Raw genomic sequence first — 17,598 nt, 5'->3', positions numbered from 1 at the left:
AATATGAATAAGGCTCACCATGTCATACACACAAATACAAAACACAATCATGGTGACACACATGATTAAAATAATGCAATAAGCATTAATTAAACATAAAATGTAACATAAAACCCAAATGTACATAACTTATAACAAAAATTAGGAAGAAACATAATTATTTAAATTAAATAACATCAAATGTGAAATGTCAGTTAATTTTTTCTCTGTAAATTATAAGATAACTTGTTCTTGTCAGAGTAAATTAAAACAAGTAAGCAAATTCAGTAAAAAAAACAGTAAAGTTGTCTCTCATCGCAAATACAGAAATACTCAAAATGGTGGAGTTTCAAACATGGGTGAAGTAGTGGTGTTTTCTGGCGCATGCACATTTTTTACAATGTTCTCAGTATGTTTTGTGATGATGTCAGATGTCATATAAGCAGAAAAAAAGGTCATAGGCTCAGAATCAGACTGTCAGTTCAGCTAATGTACTGTAATACTGTACATAAACAACATATGTGAGATGAAAAGGGTGTCTTTAATTCTTGTGATATGTTTTGGTTGGCTTTAAATTAGTAATATTTGTTTATTTTTATTTTTTTATTTCTTCCAGTTCTGTTTAAATCTGCCTTGAACAAAAGTATGAATTACGTGGGATTTGAAGGTATCATGATTATACTCTACTTTGTAGTGGCGCTTCTGTTCGAACTCTTCTATATTATTTTCTGTAAGTATTAATATCTGATTCCTTCAATCAATAACAAGTGATATATGTGAGATCATGTTTTTATCAGACTAATGGTGTTTGCTATGGGCACAAAATATAAAAACAATCAAAGTGTACATTTTAAGATTGATTAAAATGCATATAAATGGGGAAAAACGTTTAGTAGTGTGAATGTTTCATCATGAGATCACAGTATTTCACAATGACAGTTTTTGTCGTTCTCCCCTTCCCTGTTTTCTTTCTTTCTCGTGGCCACTGTGCTCAACTGATTGCGCTTCTTTCTCATTCTTTCCTTGTTTTCTTTGCTATTTATTCTCTTGTCTTTTCTCTTTTTTTGCCAGTGTTTTTGTTTGCTCACATGAGCTGCTTGGTCAGTTCATTCGGATTTTGTTCGATATCTTTTCCCACTTTGATTAGTAATTCCAGTTTTATGGCCTGCTTGGTCTTGACCTTCTTGATCATCTCAGTCATTGAATCCTCCATTCCTACATCTGTAAGCATATTTATTGGCTGATTAAAACTGAGACCTGATCGACGACTTGTGTTGGTCTGGAGCCAGTTGGTTTTTGTCCAAGAGACTATTCCAGCATTTGTAAATAAAACTGTTAAGTATTCTTCTGCTTTTGGGCCTTTTCTTTTGTGATCAATTTTATTATTATTATCATGACAGAACACTCTGGCCAAACATGGACCCACAGGAAGAGTCATCTTTGTGCAGTTCTGTGGAACGTCAACGTCAAGGAGTTTTGCTTGGCCGACAAGAAGAGGAACTAGGCTATGCTCGTCTGTGGATGCCTTGGTGAAACGGGTCACCGAACTTTCCGGCCAACTCAGGCATCTCTAGCTTTCTGACCATGAACTGGTGTCTTCACTGTATCAGACTGATGACCATCCTCTCAGTCTTCTTGAGGCACAAGTGGATAATCCTCCAGTTTTTGCTGGTGATCCCACTCAGTGTCATTTGTTGTCTAGTCAATGCGCAGACCTATGCATTGGAAAGATCTAAAGTGGCATTTGTCATCTCCTTACTGACCGGAAGAACTTGCAACTGGGGGTCCGCCAACTGGAGATGCTCAATCTCTGTGTTGCTTGGATGTTCTCCATTTTAAAACTGAAATGATCAAGGTTTTGACCGGTCTGTTTTTGGCAAAGAGGCTTTTAGACTTCTTGAGGCTCTCCAGCAAGGCAAAAGAACTGTAATGGACTATGCCATTGAATTCCACACCCTGAAAACATGCTTCTGTTCGGATGGTCTTGTGGAGGATGTTAAGGATGAGATTTATGTCAATGGCGATTGTCTAAAGGTTATGTATTGTGGTGGTCAAGGACATCTTGCTGTATCATGTCCAGTAAAATCAAGAGCTCACCAGTTGAATGGGGAATTCTGTCATTAACCGGTGCCCGTCAAGAGAATGAACAAAGAGGAGGAGAGAGGAGATGAATGGGAAGACCCCTCTAAAGACCCTCATCAATAAAACAAGTTTTCCACTCCGAGTTGATGAGCGCAGAACACTTGAAGACTACCATCACTCACGTTTCTGGCCCAGTGAGTTTGATCGCCCTTTGGCAATCACCGAGAGGATCTGGTGTTCTGTCTGTTTAATTGAGATATCCCTGGTTGTCTCTTCACAACCTACACATTAACAGGGCAGATAGTTTTGTTTTTCAAAGTTCTTTTTGTCAAATGGTTTTCCATTCATGCAAATGGTTTGGTTTAGGCCCTTTCTGTTGTTTCTACTTTGTCTGTGTTGCAGGAAGAGACAATTGATCCGTCCCTGGTTTCTGATATACATCAATCTGCGAGTGGACTTCAGTAGGTCCTGGGCTGCCTCTCTTTTACTCCATCGGCCATATGATTGTGGGATCGACCTCACCCCCTGGCAGTTCTCTGCACCAGCCCTGTCTTTTCTCTTTGTCTGCTCCTGACTGAGCGGTCATCTCAATCTCTGGCAGATGGCATTATCCATCCCTGTCCCTCTCCGGCAGGTGCTGGATTCTCCTTTGTGAAGATGTATGGCTCTTTGCACCTCTGGATTGACTATTGGGGAATGCATGACTATTAAGAACAGGTACCCCCTACCTCTTATGTCTTCAGCTTTTGAGGTTTTGCAGATGGCTAGATTCTTTACAAAGTAAGGTTTATGCAATGGTTATCATTTGGTCTGGATGAGGGAGGGTGTCGAGTGGAAAACTAATTTTAAGACACATACAGGGCACTTCGAATATTTGTTTTTACCTTTCAGCCTGACCAACGCTCTGGCTGTCTTCCAAGCACTTGTCAATGACGTGCTGAGAGACATGATAAATAAACTCATCTTCGTGTACTTGGACGACGTTCTAATCTATTCATGTTCCTTTTAGGTGCACATCCAGCAAAGTGGAGGAGTGCATTTTTCATGCCTAGTCAGTTCTGTTTCTTGGGCCCTGGAAAGGTAAAGGCTGTTTCCAACTGGCCAACAACTGGCTCTCGTAAAGATCTTTGGGATTTGCCAGTTTTTTTCTGCGTTTTGTCAGGAATCTTAGTCAGGTGGCGGCTCCTTTTACGGCATTAACATCCATCAAATCTTAATTAAGCTGTACAAGAGATGTTTGCTAAATCCAAAGTCTTCATCTGCTCACATTTTTGTTACTCCTGAGCAATCTGTCATTTTGTCATTTTTTGGTGGAAGTGGATGCCTCAGAGGTTGGTGTCGGAGCAGACCTTTCTCAAATATCCTCTCATGATAAGAAGCTTTATCATTGTGCTTATTATTCACACCGTTTGTCTCCCACAGAATGGAATCATAGCATTGGCAATTGAGAGCTGCTGGCAGTCCGTCTGGCTTTGGGGGAGTGGCGTCACTGGCTGGAGGTAGCGGCGGTTCCATTCGTTGTGTGGACTGACCACAGGAACCTGGAAAATATTCGATCAGCTAAACTCTTGAATTTTTTGGGCACTTCAACTATTACAGAATTGATACAAAAAATGACTAGCCCAACGTATTGTCCTGGTGTTTTGTTGGATTTGGTTACTGGCCTCCCTCTATCCAGTGGCAATTCTGTTGTCTTTAGCATGGTCCTTAACATCACCCCATTGCCCTTCCCAAACCTCCATCTGTTAAGGAGATGGCCTGGGTGGTCACTGACCATGTCTTCTGGATTCATTGTCGTCTGGAGGATGTGGTCTCTGACAGGCCCCAGTTTGTTTCCCATTTGTAGAGGGAGTTCTGTCGGCAGATTGGAGCCTCCGCAAGTGTGTCGTCACTCTTCCATCCTCAGGCCAATGGCCAGACCGAGCATGCGAACAAGGCTCTCGATTGGATGGTTCGATGTCTGTCCTCCCATAACCCCTTCACCTGGAGTCAGCAACTGACGTAGACCGAGTATGCCCACAACTCCTTGTGCTGCTTCCTTTGTTTTCTTCCCAGGGTGCTGAGGCTGCTGTTCCCTCGTTTCAGACTTTTATTCAGTGTTGTTGCCATACCTGGAGGAGGGCAAGGGAGGCTTTGATCCAGACCTGGGAATCTGGAATTTATTACATTTACATTTCATACTTTATTGAGCTGTCCTCAGTAAAGTGAATCTGTACATTCACTTGTGAGCATTTACATCTTTTACTTTCAAAATGCAAATGAGTGTTAGTATTTCTTTCACATTGTCTACTTTGTTTTTAATATGTGTAAAATTAATGTTTTGATGTTTTGACGGCCGTATGTAAAGCTTTTCACCTGTTTGTCCCTGTGAGTTAATGATTTTGAATAGTGTTTGTGTGTTATTCATGTTTATATTCAAGGGGAAATGATGAATGAGTGTGTGAACTGAGTTCAGTACATGTTTATCATGACTCTAATTTAAAATCAGATCAACCATTTTGATTATTTTATTAATTGTTGTTTTCTTATACAGTGTTGGCTAAATTCATTGAGAGAATAAGTGAACAGATAATTGCTATATTTGATGTTTTGGCTGGTATGAGCTTTGATGTTCTACCTTTACTACAATTCATCATCCTGTTTTATGCCTTTGGATCTGCCAGAGGAGGTAAATTCAAACTATTGAGATTGAATTATGAGTAATAGTACAAGAAAATGGTATCTGATGTCTGTCAGTAAAGTCCAGTAGCTGTATTAATATAATCACTCTTCTGTTTTCAGGATACTTCATTGTTGCAGTTTTACCAGTGTTTCTCATAGTGACAAGATACAATTGGGATGAGACATGTGGCCAAAAGATGGGCTGTAAGTATTTGAATTATGATCTAATTCCAGATGTAAACACACAAATCAGGACATCATAATGTGATCCGTACATTTTTCGTACATCTCTTTCAGTTGTTATTAATTTAGCAGTTATAATTTTTACAATTAAACTATTATACATGTAACGATTATTCATTTCTTGTCTTTGATGATTTTGAATGTATAGCTAATTGTAGAAATATTTCTAGTCTCACACACTAAATCTGTTATCATTTGTTGGGGACATTTGTGAGATGTTTTAAATTATGTTTGATAATGTTCAGTTTATCATCTTGATTTTACAGTATTTGATTTTTTTTTTTTTTTATCCAGTCAGTTTCAAACCCATATATATGGACTCTTTCTTTTAATTTAAACAATGTTTTTCAGGTTCACCTTCAGTCAGGAGATCAGTGTGGATAATTATCATGTTATCAGTCAATGCTGTAATGGTTTATTTCTACATCATAACTTTGGAAAATGAAAAAGGTATGATAATATAAAATAATGTTGTTACAATTATGAATTACAAAAGTCACTGAAGAACTTTGTCAATGAACAGAAACTGTTACTGTGATGATGAAGCTGATGTTTTGTTCATGTACAGATCGTATGGGATGGACCTGTACGATTGCGTTTCTTCAGTTACTCTGGGCAGTGGTAAACTTCGCATGGTCATTTAATTGTGGTACAGTATTAATCACCTGCGCTGCGTATCACTCTGATGTTTTTCTGTCTGCTCTAGTTCATTCTTTTCATTCCCTTTTATTCTACTTTTCTGAAGAGAGTTTGAGTGTCAGCATTTACCAGCCCAGTAATGCTTTATTTGGAATTTCTTTTGAGGTCAATCTATTGTGTGAAACATGTTATGATGGTGTATTTGTGTATGTGATGTTACATTAATGGCAGGTTTTTAATCATCATTATCAAATAATATATTTGAATAACAGGATTTTAAATGATGTGGAGATCAAAAAATGTGGACTCATTTCCTCTAAATTATTATATTAAACTGTGCTGTATTTTATTTTTTACAGAGTTGCACCGTTTTGTTCCAGTGTATCTGTTTGGATCAGTTGCTGTTGTTTTAGTGAACTCTGTTACACTGTTGACTGAACTGATACTGAAAACAGGTGAGTGAACACAACACTTCAACAGTATCTGATTACAGTGCATAACCTATAACTCATAAAGTATGTGGTATATACATAAACATATTTTCTTCTTAACTGAATACAGGTAATAAATCATTGTGGAGCAGAAATCACCATCTTAGAGTTAATTTGATTAAATTATTCTTATCTGAAATTGAAGCAATTATACTTCACACAAACATAAGAAAATTAATCAGCTGATGTGACTGTGGGAATTACAATTAAAAACATTTATTTAATTGTCTAGTATCTTATCCTCAGTGAATGGTTATGGTGCAGTTGGAGATCTGAGAGTCGTCGTCTTTTCCTCTGAATTCATCTTCACTCTAATTCTGATGACTTTACTGGTATTTGAGCCATGTGAGTACAAAAATAACTTTATAATTAAAATACAATTAGATTAGATTCATTACATTCACTTCATATGTTTTAGCATCTCTCTTATTTGTTCAAGGGATCTTCATTTAAAAATATGACGCATATAAGACCAATCATCGTCTGTCTTTAGGTCGTGACACTTACAGGAAATAAATGATCAATTTTGTATCTTGATTTGATTCATGAATCCCACACATGGACTATAACTTGTTTATTGGTTGCGAGCTGCTGTTTGACTGAACTGAGAGAGTCAAACACACTCAAGCTTCAGTTTGATTCACTGAGAGCTGCTCACAGTTTACACTAATGAATTAGAGAATAACACTATATTACTCATTCACAATCATTTTAATATTATTTGTTGTGGTCTTTAAAGACATGGAGATGATTCTATTGTTTTTACGATAATTATTACTCATGACTTCATTCATCTAGACCTCTAAACACTCACGCCATGCATGCTCAGATAAAGAACACACCATTAAATTAATTCAGATGTCTAGACCATATATTCGAAGCTCTAGCTGAGTTAATGATGTTTTATTTTATTTTTGCCTAGTTAAATTCACGACTCATCTGTTAGACATAGACTGATGTGTTTTGCCAAATCTGATCAGCATGTAAATAATTCTGTAAATCTTGTTTTCTTCACTGTCTCTAAACTCACAGTGATCAAAACATGCCTGCCGTCACACCAGGTTAGTGCCATATTTACTGAATTGTCCTGCAATATCTGGAAGCTTTTCACTTCTTTAGGTGTATTCAGTCATTTTATCTTTGGCCAATATGACATTATACTTTGTACTGACATATCAATGTGGATAACAAAACTAAATTTCCTTCAGCTTTTAAAAATGAAGAATGAAGAAGTTGTGTTTTGAATGAGAGGAGATGATGCTTCATACACTATAGAGTGTGTAGTACATCATTTGAAATACAGCTATTGACCTCTTGTCCTGTAATAATGAGCTGATGATGTAAATCAGGTGTGTTAGATGAGTGAGACATGGCATCTTAAAATGTTCAGTGCTGAAGACTCAGGGTACGTTTACACGACAACAGTGTACTAAAAACTGTTATGCGTACAGATGACAATGTTGTCAAAACGATTCCTGTTCATCCGTGAAAATGACTAAAAACTCATTAGTTGGCGATGTCATTATGTTAAGAAAAACTGTGCGCCTATAGACTGAAAACGTAATACACATACGCTTGACATCGTCGTTTTCTCAAATTCGCATTTTTATTTATTTACATGATACGATAATGGTATCGTTTTCAAAAACTTGAACTTTAAAAACCCGTTTTTAAAATGTTTCATTTTCAGGCCCCAAAACTCAGCCAAAACGCCAAAACAAACAGCCAAAATGCATAGGCCTACAAAGTTTTCTGTGTTTAGAAAACGGTGTAGTGTAAACGACCCCTGATCCAGGACCAGGGCTGAGAAAAACTGCTGTAGATGATGTTGAAATAACATTTTAAAATGTCTCATCCTGATCCCAGAATGCAGACGAATCTCCAGCCAGTGGATCAAACCAGAATACAGCAGAATCATGTGAAATGAGTCCGCTTTAATCAATGGAATTACAATTCTAATCAACAATGAGAGAAAAGGCCTATTTATTCCAAAACACTTGAGTGTTCGCTGAAATGTATGTGTGCAATATAAAGCCCTGTTCACACCGCCAGCGACAAAGCGACATGATCCCATTCATTTCAATGAAGGACTGGCGACACAAGCGACAGAATGTGGGTCGCTTGACACGCGACAAAAGTTCCGAAATGTAAACTTTATGCAAATGAGAAGCGAATTTTGTGAGCGACAACCAATAGGAGGGACTGTCAGTGGAGCTCTCATCGCCATCTCGAATGCAGGCAAGACAGGACAGAGTTCTGGAGCAATTTCACTGTTTTATTTGATTTGACTGTAACCACAGCATACATGGATAGTTCATGTGTTGTAATTTTATGATGCAAGTTTAGCACTGCTGCAGTTCATTTTGCAGTTCCCCCTGCATTATGTTGACTATTAGGGACAAGAAAACATATTATTTGTCAAATTCGAATGACGTTTTAGTAATTAATGCCAGTATGAGTGAGGTTTAATTTGTTGATTGATCGATCGTTAATCTAGTCAATGATTTAATCCACTGAACACTGCTGTGGTAATATAAAAACACTCTCCAACAGCATAATGTTACTTTAATTATGTTAAGCCTAATTCCTAGTCAAATTAGAATGATATCTTAGTTTTATACATCACTTGTGATTGTATTTCCTATAGATATGGCTGACGTGCGGTCTACCAATAACATTACAGTGACAAAGTCGCTGGCAGTGTGAACGGGGCTTAAGGGGTGTAACTATCTGTCACAATATATTGCAATACATATGTATACATATGTATTACAATACATATGCAACACTATGTATCGTGGATAGCCTACTGACAATATGTATTGTGTATATTTCACCCAAAATGAAAATTACTGTGTGAGAAAAAATTAGATTTATTGTCAGTGCTACATTAAACTATTTATGATGTTGAATATAATGTATAATAATTCAATGGGGGAATATTTGTGGTTCTTGATAATGCCAAATGCCTTACGTTACCAGTAAAAAGTGGCCTACATTATTATAAATATATCTAGCCAATGAAAGAGTGCAAGCATATTCCTCTAAAATAATTCTGTTTTCAGCTTCAGAGTCATTCATGTTTTTATCCTGGTGTCACTATTGTCTTGTTCAATGGGTTATCAACAGTTATCAACACCAAGTCCAAGCCTATTCATTTATACCCACAATGTAATATCAAATTTAGCATTTTAATCAACAGAATATTAAATAAACAGTTCATTTTTTGTTAACCTTTCGCCATATGTCTTAGAGTATTGCAATAATATTGTAATGTATTGTGATATGTATCGAATCGTGACATGAGGGTATCATTACACCACTAATGCATTAATAACGATTTAAGATCTTATTCTAAGAATTTTATTTTAAATTTTTATAAAAAAATATGCATGGTGTACTTGGCGTGTCATACAGTAGCACATTTTCATTACCAGCTGTCACTGAATACTGGTTAGCATGGAAGCTCATTTTACGACGTGCCTCTCACAGGTTCTGCCCTATGGAAATGTTGCCAAAATCTTTTTTTTATATATATATACAATATATTGGCAAAAGTTTTGGGACGCCTGCATTTACATGCACACTTTATGAACTTTAATGACATCTCATTCTTAATCCGTAGGGTTTAATATGGAGTTGGCCCACCCTTTGCAGCTATAACAGCTTCAACTCCTCTCAGAAGGCTTTCCACAAGGTTTAGGAGTGTGTTCATATACATTTTTGACCATTCTTCTAGAAGTGCATGTGTGAGTTCAGACTAGGGCTGCACGATTTGGGGAAAATGTCATATTGCAAAAATAGAGGTCAATATTGCGATTGCGATATGCGATATAATAAACAAATGGTTTCATGAGTCAACTTGCTTGGTTCTCAAGGAAAATAAATGCACACACAGATTAGTGATAATTAGGGTTGGGTATTGGTTGGGTTTTATCCGATACCAGTACCTACTCGGTATTTTTCGAACGGTTCCGGTGCTCAAACGGTTCTTGAAACGGTACTTAAGAAAACTAAACCGCACACACTTTATCAAAAAAATAATACCTCTGTGTGTGTGTGTGTGTGTGTGTGTGTGTGATTTTCTGAAAAAGATTTTCTGATTTCTGATTAAATTAAAAATTGTGCCGTTTAAAAGGCTACTGATGTAGCCGAAAACACTTGAGTTAAGATCAAAATTTTGTCTTCTCATATTATGACTTTTACAAAACAGAGAAATATCTGACACTGAGCAGAAATATTTAACACACACAGTATAGCCTCAGATAAATATACTTGATATTGATATACTTCATACTTGATATGCAAGATTTGCAGTTGGCATTAAAATACTAGATACCCGAAGAGGAACACTGGCAGCTGAACTTGAACTTTTTTTTTTTTAAACCGATTATGCTCATCAGTGGTTGTATATCAAGCAGGGACACTTTGTGTCCATTATATTTTGTGATTTCACCAGAACGAATATTTATGATGCGCCGTCTAGGGCTTAAATCAAACTTCATTCACGCACATATGAAACCCTTGCATACACATATACTAAGTAAGTAGTCACACATACATGTATACTGCTGAATGCTCAAACTAATACATATGAAATGCACAACTTCACATCTAAAGTCGCTCACGCACACACACGCAAGAACTCTCCGCGCACATCTGAGACGCGAGCACACACACACACACAAACTCTCCGTGCACATACTCATCTGAGACGCGAGCACGCACACACACACAAACTCTCTGCGCACATACTCATCTGTGACGTGAGCACGCACACACAAACTCTCCGCGCACATAATCATATAGACAGCGCTTCATAAATAGATAGATCTCCGCAACGTATTGAAGCGCGCGTCCGAGTGAAGACAGTGCGGTGTGCGCGAGCCACAAGAGAAAACACTGTATCCGCGCCACTGATCGCAGCGGCAACGAGCACTTTGATCACTTGATTTAAAAAACACATTTCAGCGCTAGATCGTCTCTTATTTAACAAACGAACTAAATGAATGCTCTGCTGGTTAACTGGAGATGTTTTATTATTGGATCATTCGTGCCGCGAGATGTTTTATAGGGGGCGGTAAAAAACGCCAGGCACCGAAATCAGGCACCGAAAGTTTCGTTCTTATTCGGTCTCGTTACTACCGTTTACGTCGGAACCGGTTCCCTATTGGAACTTGGTTTCGGTACCCAACCCTAGTGATAATCTGCCTAAAGAAAAAAGTCCTTTAGTCAAGAGCAGTGAGTGTTTTTCTCTGTTCCCTTTGTTCTTTGATTAACTTTAGCGACAGATATAATTAGTGACTACTGTGTACTGTCCCTTTAAGACCAGCCGCTGCTGTCAGAGACGCGGATCTCACACGCGCCTCATTCTCTCGCGAGTCATCACAACTCTTCACGTTAATCATAAGACTACTCTTATGTTATAAAGATACTCGACAAAAAGACATTTTGGCATAATTGTGTGTGTTATTGTTAGTTCAAGCTCGATATTAGCGCGAGTCTTTCTGTGTGTCACAGTCAGGACATTCACAGGCAGCGCGTTCATTTTGGCATAAATGTGTGTTGTTCGTTCTACAGCGAAAGAGAACTTGATACTGGCGCGCGACTATCTGTGCGTCGTGTGTGTGTGTGTGTGTGTGTGTGTGTGTGTGTGTGTGTGTGTGTCAGGAGGACACGTCCCACGTTCTTTTTTGTCTTATCACGCATGAATGGTTTAAAAGCATTTGCATGAATAAGAGCGGGATCATGTAACACTAGCCAAAGGATGCCAAAAATTAACAGATGCTGCATTAATTGCGTTAACAGCGCTAATTTGTTTATTTAATATAAAATCGCAGCATTTTGCGTCATATAATCGCGTAGGCTTGACATCGCGATTGCGATACGATTAATCGTGCAGCACTAGTTCAGACCATGATGTTGGACGAGTAGGCCTGGCTAGCAGTCTCCGCTCTAATTCCACTCTTCTTGAGCTATTCTGAAGGCCACACGAAGTTTGAAGATCAACTATTGACTGCCGAAAGTTGGCGACTTCTGAGCACTGTGGCTGAGTTGCTGTTGTTCCCAATTGCGTCCACTTTGTTATAATACCAATAACAGTTGACCATGGAATAGCCTATTTAGTATTGAGAACATTTCATGAATGGACTTACTGCACAGATGGAAACCTATCACTAGGGCTGTCACTTTCGGGAAAAAAATCCTGTTCGATTTTTGAGACATAAGTGTTCATTGAATCGATTGTAAAATCAATTTTCCATGTCTAAAGACGTTTCCATTTTTAACGCCAAATATGGGCAAATCCACGGACAACTAACAGGCATTAGGACGAACATAAAGAGGGCGCTTGAGACGCGCACAAGTCAGCAAATATTCCTGATGATTTATTGGCGTCAAGTTTCGTGCACAATGACAAACAGGAGTGCAACATTCTCAAAAAACAATAAGCCAAATGAAAAACATTACTGCAGGCTTCAACATGGCTGTGTTTACGATTATAAATGTCAAACAAATTTCGCCTATGTAGGTGATTGTAGACGCGTAGCCCGAATCTGTATCTGTATGCATGAGACTGTCTGCATACCGGCAGAATTCACAGTTTTGTTGTAAAAAGAGACACATTTGAGAAGTATAATTTGCTGTTATGCGTGTTTGTCAGAGCCTGCAGTTGCTGTGTGACGCGCGTTCGCTACGGGCGTATCGTGACGAGCTGGATGCGCTCTGAGAAAAGACCGTTAAAATCGATTCCCTATTTTCGTTTTCGAAACTTGCGTTGGTTGGTCCGAGCGATTGTGCAATCGATTTTCGAACGTAAAGTGACAGCCCTACCTATCACGGTACCACACTTGAATTCACTGAGCTCCTGAGAGCAACCCATTCTTTTACTAATGTTTGTAGAAGCAGTCTGCATGCCTAGGTGCTTAATTTATACAACTGTGGCCATGGAAGTGATTGGAACACCTAAATTCAATGATTTGGAGGGGTGTCCCAATACTTTTGGCAATATAGTGTATAATATATTTACACTGTAAGTGTCATTATGAGTGTACTTCGAAAACATGTGAAAAAAGGTGGTTCTACTCAAAGTTGTAAGTTGCTAAAACAAAGACATAAGAGTGTTGGGATAATGATAAACTGTGTATTTAATAAACTGCAAAAAATTGTGCATGTATGAAACTTAACTGAATAAACAAAAATAAAACAAAATCACTGCAATACAGTTATTGCCTTTTAAATAAAGCAACATGCAGTGCATCATTAATGTTTCTTGGTTCTTTTTCCTGCATGTAATATTTGAGAGCGAAAAATCTACTGTACTTCAAATCACAAATCCAACCACTGTGTTTTAGTGAAGCTTTGCTGCATCTAATGGGGAAGATCTGGCACCGCACCCAAACAATATCTTACTAAAAGATAATTTTTTTAGAGACTGTATCAGCCTAACATTTGGAACACAACTTTAGATTTATTGGCTTTGAATGCTCATAAATAATTTTCCTAAACTTAAACCTCAATCACTTTTTTTTTTTTTTTCCACTTTTTAAATAATATGCCAAGCAGCTTCTTTAAAATGAGACCAAACTTAAAGCTACACTGTGTGATAATTTCCCCCATCTAGCGGTGAAATTGTATATGACTACCCAGTGAATATTTGTTTCTGTTCCTTTCAATTTCGAGGGTGTTTTAACTCCTACGGTGGCCGTATTATTCCAAGATTAACATGGCTTCCAGTTCGACTTCGTCCAATTGCGCCTTTAAAACTATTCATCACCTGTGATCCGTCGCAGCACAGATTTATGTTACAAGGTAAACAATACTTTTTCACCATTGACGTGAGGAAAAGTAACGCAAGTTATACTAGAGGTCGTTCTGGCGTTATGCACAACCATGCTATGGTTAGACAAGCAACTATAAAACTTCGAATTTACACAAATAGGCTGAATTACCTGCCGAGAAGAAAGCAGGTAACTTCGGCGTCCGTTTTAAAATCTTTGCTCCTCATGAGCTCTTTCCATCTGGGAAAAGTTACTCCAATATTGACTTTGGTCTTGCTGATTTGCCTGTCGCGTTGACGTTTTAATTCTCTCTTTCGCTTCCTTGGCGACTCTGCTACATGTCCTCGAAAATAGGCGTGATCCTCCATCAGCAATCTTTCAAATCTGCCGGCAGTCGCGAGTAATCTCCCCCTCGCATTCGCCTCTGTGTCACTGACTGTAAAGCGCGAAAGGCGAAGCTTGAATTTACAGGTATGTCCCTCTTTGGCTAATGTAGTTTCAAGATGGAGGGGCAACATGGCGACCGGCATTCGAACCCCTCACCCGTATGTACTTTCAATGGCAGATTATAAACTTACGAGAATACTTTATTACTTGAAAGAAGTAAATATACATTAATGAGCACATATATTTTTGAAAGAACTAAGTGTTTTTTGCTAAGAATCAACTAAAAAAATTACACAGTGTAGCTTTAAGTCTTAACACTTAAGCTTAACATTTTTATGTCGGTTTTTGTACATGGACATTTTTGTCCACTATGAACCCATGTGTTAATTTTTTAATTGATGTATGTCATTGTACAATGATGTACGATGTACGTTAATACGTCATAACTAACAACTTTGTTTGGGGTACTCCAACGTTATGTAATTAGGGCAACATAAATACCATTACATAGCAGCAATGCTTAATAATGAATTCCATAATTTACAGATTATTTTTTCTAATATACAGATTGTTCCAAATGTTTTTCTTTCTTTATTTGATAGTTATTTATTTTTGTTCAGCAGTGGAGGTCGGAAACATGTTTTTATTTTTGGGGTTCCATAGGTTTTTAGTGGGCAAATAAACAATGTTATGTCCATAGAGTTAATTAACAAACTATTGTATTGTTCAAAAATGTTTAATCTATTAAAAATCTTCTGTATAGAAATATTCTGTATGTGTTTGGATCAGTTGGTGTTGCTTTACTGAACTCTACTGAAACTGATGCTGAAAACATGTGAGTGAATACAACACTAATATCATTTGACATCATTTAAGAAAACAAAACGGCCTATTATTTGTCTTCCTCAGTTAATGGTGAGCGTGCTGTTGGAGATCTGAGAGTCGTCGTCTTTTCCTCTGAATGCCTCTTTACCTTTTATCTGCTGATTTTACTCATGTTTGGACCCTGTATCTGGAATCGCATCCTTACTCATTCATTTAAATTTGTTTAATGCCCTTTATATTCAATTGGGCTGGTCAAATTTTTTTCATTAAGTGGCATCCTTTTACTACCAAAGATCTAGTTCTTATAAACAGAACAGTTTAGTTCCATAAAACAGATCCACGTTTATTAAATCCTGGAATCATCCATTATATCATCTGATGTTTATAGTATGTCTGCGCATTAACAGCTTTTTCTCCCATCTCTAGTCTTAACACAATGATTTCTGACATAGTGTCTGAAATGTCAGGTTTAACAGGAACTGATTTGAAATTTGCAAGCAACATGAATTTTACATGATGTATAAATGCATTCACATACAGTATGTCTTATCTAGAAAGCGAGGTCTGATGACCAGAACTAGGATTCTCAGGTGAATATCTTAAATGGTTTCATTAATTTCTGATTTGATAGGCCCGATTGAACTACAATTAAAGGCTCTTTGCTTCAACAACCATCTTCAAGAAGTAAGTAGGTTCAAATATGTTTTATCCTGAACCCTATGGAGTCTCATGAAACTCCAGTCAATGGATAAAACCAGAAGCAGAACAGCAGAATCACATGAAATTAAGCGTGATTAAACCTGATTAAAGATCATGAAGCTTGTATGAGTGACGTGACAGAGGAAAATCATCCGGATCCACCAGAATCACAAACATGATCCACAATCAGAGTGGAAAAAAAACTCATTATTTAACAAATTGTTAAATAATGAGTTCCCTTTCGTCAGCAGGGAACTCCGACGCCTCGTCGGGGGAGTTCCCCTGACGAATTGGGATCACGCTAGGGAGACCAATTGCCTTCGAGTGAATTAAAACGAGCCAATGAACATTGGCATGCAACATTTGCATTCCGCAGCCCGCCTACCAGCGCGGGTATAAAGCCCGGAAGCAAACATTGCATCATCGCTTATTGCTTCGGAGCCGACCGGTTGTGTCCTCTTTGAGTGAATGAGCTTAAGATTGTATTTTTCTTACGCTCTACGAGTCTGCTGTTTCAGGAGGGGATCTTTCTGTGTTGGTGAGACGGCGCTTCAGCGACCACGCGATTCCTGTCTGCCGGCTGCGTCTACACTGTTAATTCAAAAGCTGTTTTCACAGCTGGTAAACGGTTGAGTGCGCACAGCGGGCTTGCAGTTTCCCCGCTGTGTCGCCGCGTTGGATCCCTGTGTGCTTCAGCACAATAAAGAGAGTACTTTCTTCCTGAAAGAGCAACACGAGTGAAGATCGCGTCCTTTTCAGGATGACGTTTCACTCGTGTGTTTCTGGATGCGATCGTTTCCTGTCCTCATTGACGGCCACGACCGCTGTTTCACATGCCTAATCGGTGTGTTGAAGCTGCGTTCGTGGGTGGTTCATGCTCTCTCATGAGTGCATGACCACGTCGGCACGTTGTTCGTCTCCCCTTTTTAAAGGATCGAGCCGTTCAATGTGCCGTGTGCCGTCGAGCGCCGGCTGACAGCGCGGGTTGTCACGGCAACTCAGCGCGCGTCATTCGGCGCTCTAGATGCGCGGCCGAGACTCGTGTGCCTCTACGAGGTTGAGTCCCATTTGCTTGTTCCCCAATTTAGTTCCTTTTCTAAAAAGAGGACTACTTTGGTTAATGAGCATTTGGTGGTCTGAGGGTTACAGTACGGAATGTCTCGCCAGGTGAAAGACCCTCACGAGCTTCCTACTCCTCTAGCGCATCGCAAACATGCTGAGACTGTGTTCGTGGGTGGTTTATGCTTTCTTATGAGAGCATGACCACGTCGGCACGTTGTTCGCCTTGCCTGCAGGCTTGAGCGCTCAGCGTGCCGTGTGTCATCAAGGCGATGGCCACGTTCACTGTCTTGCATGCCTGGTTGACGGCCATGATCACTGTTTCACATGCCTAATCAGTGTGTTGAGACTGTGTTTGTGGGTGGTTATGTTCTCTCATGAGTGCATAACCACGTCGGCACGTTGTTCGTCTCCCCTTTCTCGTAAAGGCTTGAGCCGCTCAGCATGCCGTGTGCCGTCGAGGCTTTCGGATGGGATTCTGGTCTTTCTCATGAGGGACCAAGCATTTCATTCGGGGCCCCAGGGGAGGGCAGATGTCGATTGCTACATCGGAGAGAGGGCTGTTATACTCTGAAAATAATGCTGAGTTCCTTCTATAATGGTGTGTTCTCATGCTGAAGATTCAGACTTGACAGCCACACTTTCCTGGGCTATTCTAAAGTGCCTGGATGTGTGTGAAAAATTTTGGCAGTATGGAAGCTTTTTGGTGCCAATATGGCAAGCCAAACATGCCTAAATCTGCAGAAGTTTTTCCT

The 17,598-nt window shown here is 38.9% G+C and overlaps 1 protein-coding gene across 1 annotated transcript in view; it reads left to right on the top strand.

Annotated features, from left to right (window-relative positions):
* The window catches only part of LOC307157850 (histone acetyltransferase p300-like), a 63,880-nt gene that overhangs the window by 18,098 nt on the left and 28,184 nt on the right, over window positions 1-17,598 (top strand). The gene's annotated exons all lie outside the window — the stretch shown is intronic.

The sequence above is a fragment of the Squalius cephalus genome (genome assembly GCF_949319135.1).
Source record: "Squalius cephalus genome assembly, chromosome: 1".
Taxonomy (NCBI): Eukaryota; Metazoa; Chordata; class Actinopteri; order Cypriniformes; family Leuciscidae; genus Squalius; species Squalius cephalus.
The sequence above is the reverse complement of the archived record's forward strand: the minus strand, read 5'-3'. Positions and strand labels throughout refer to the sequence as shown.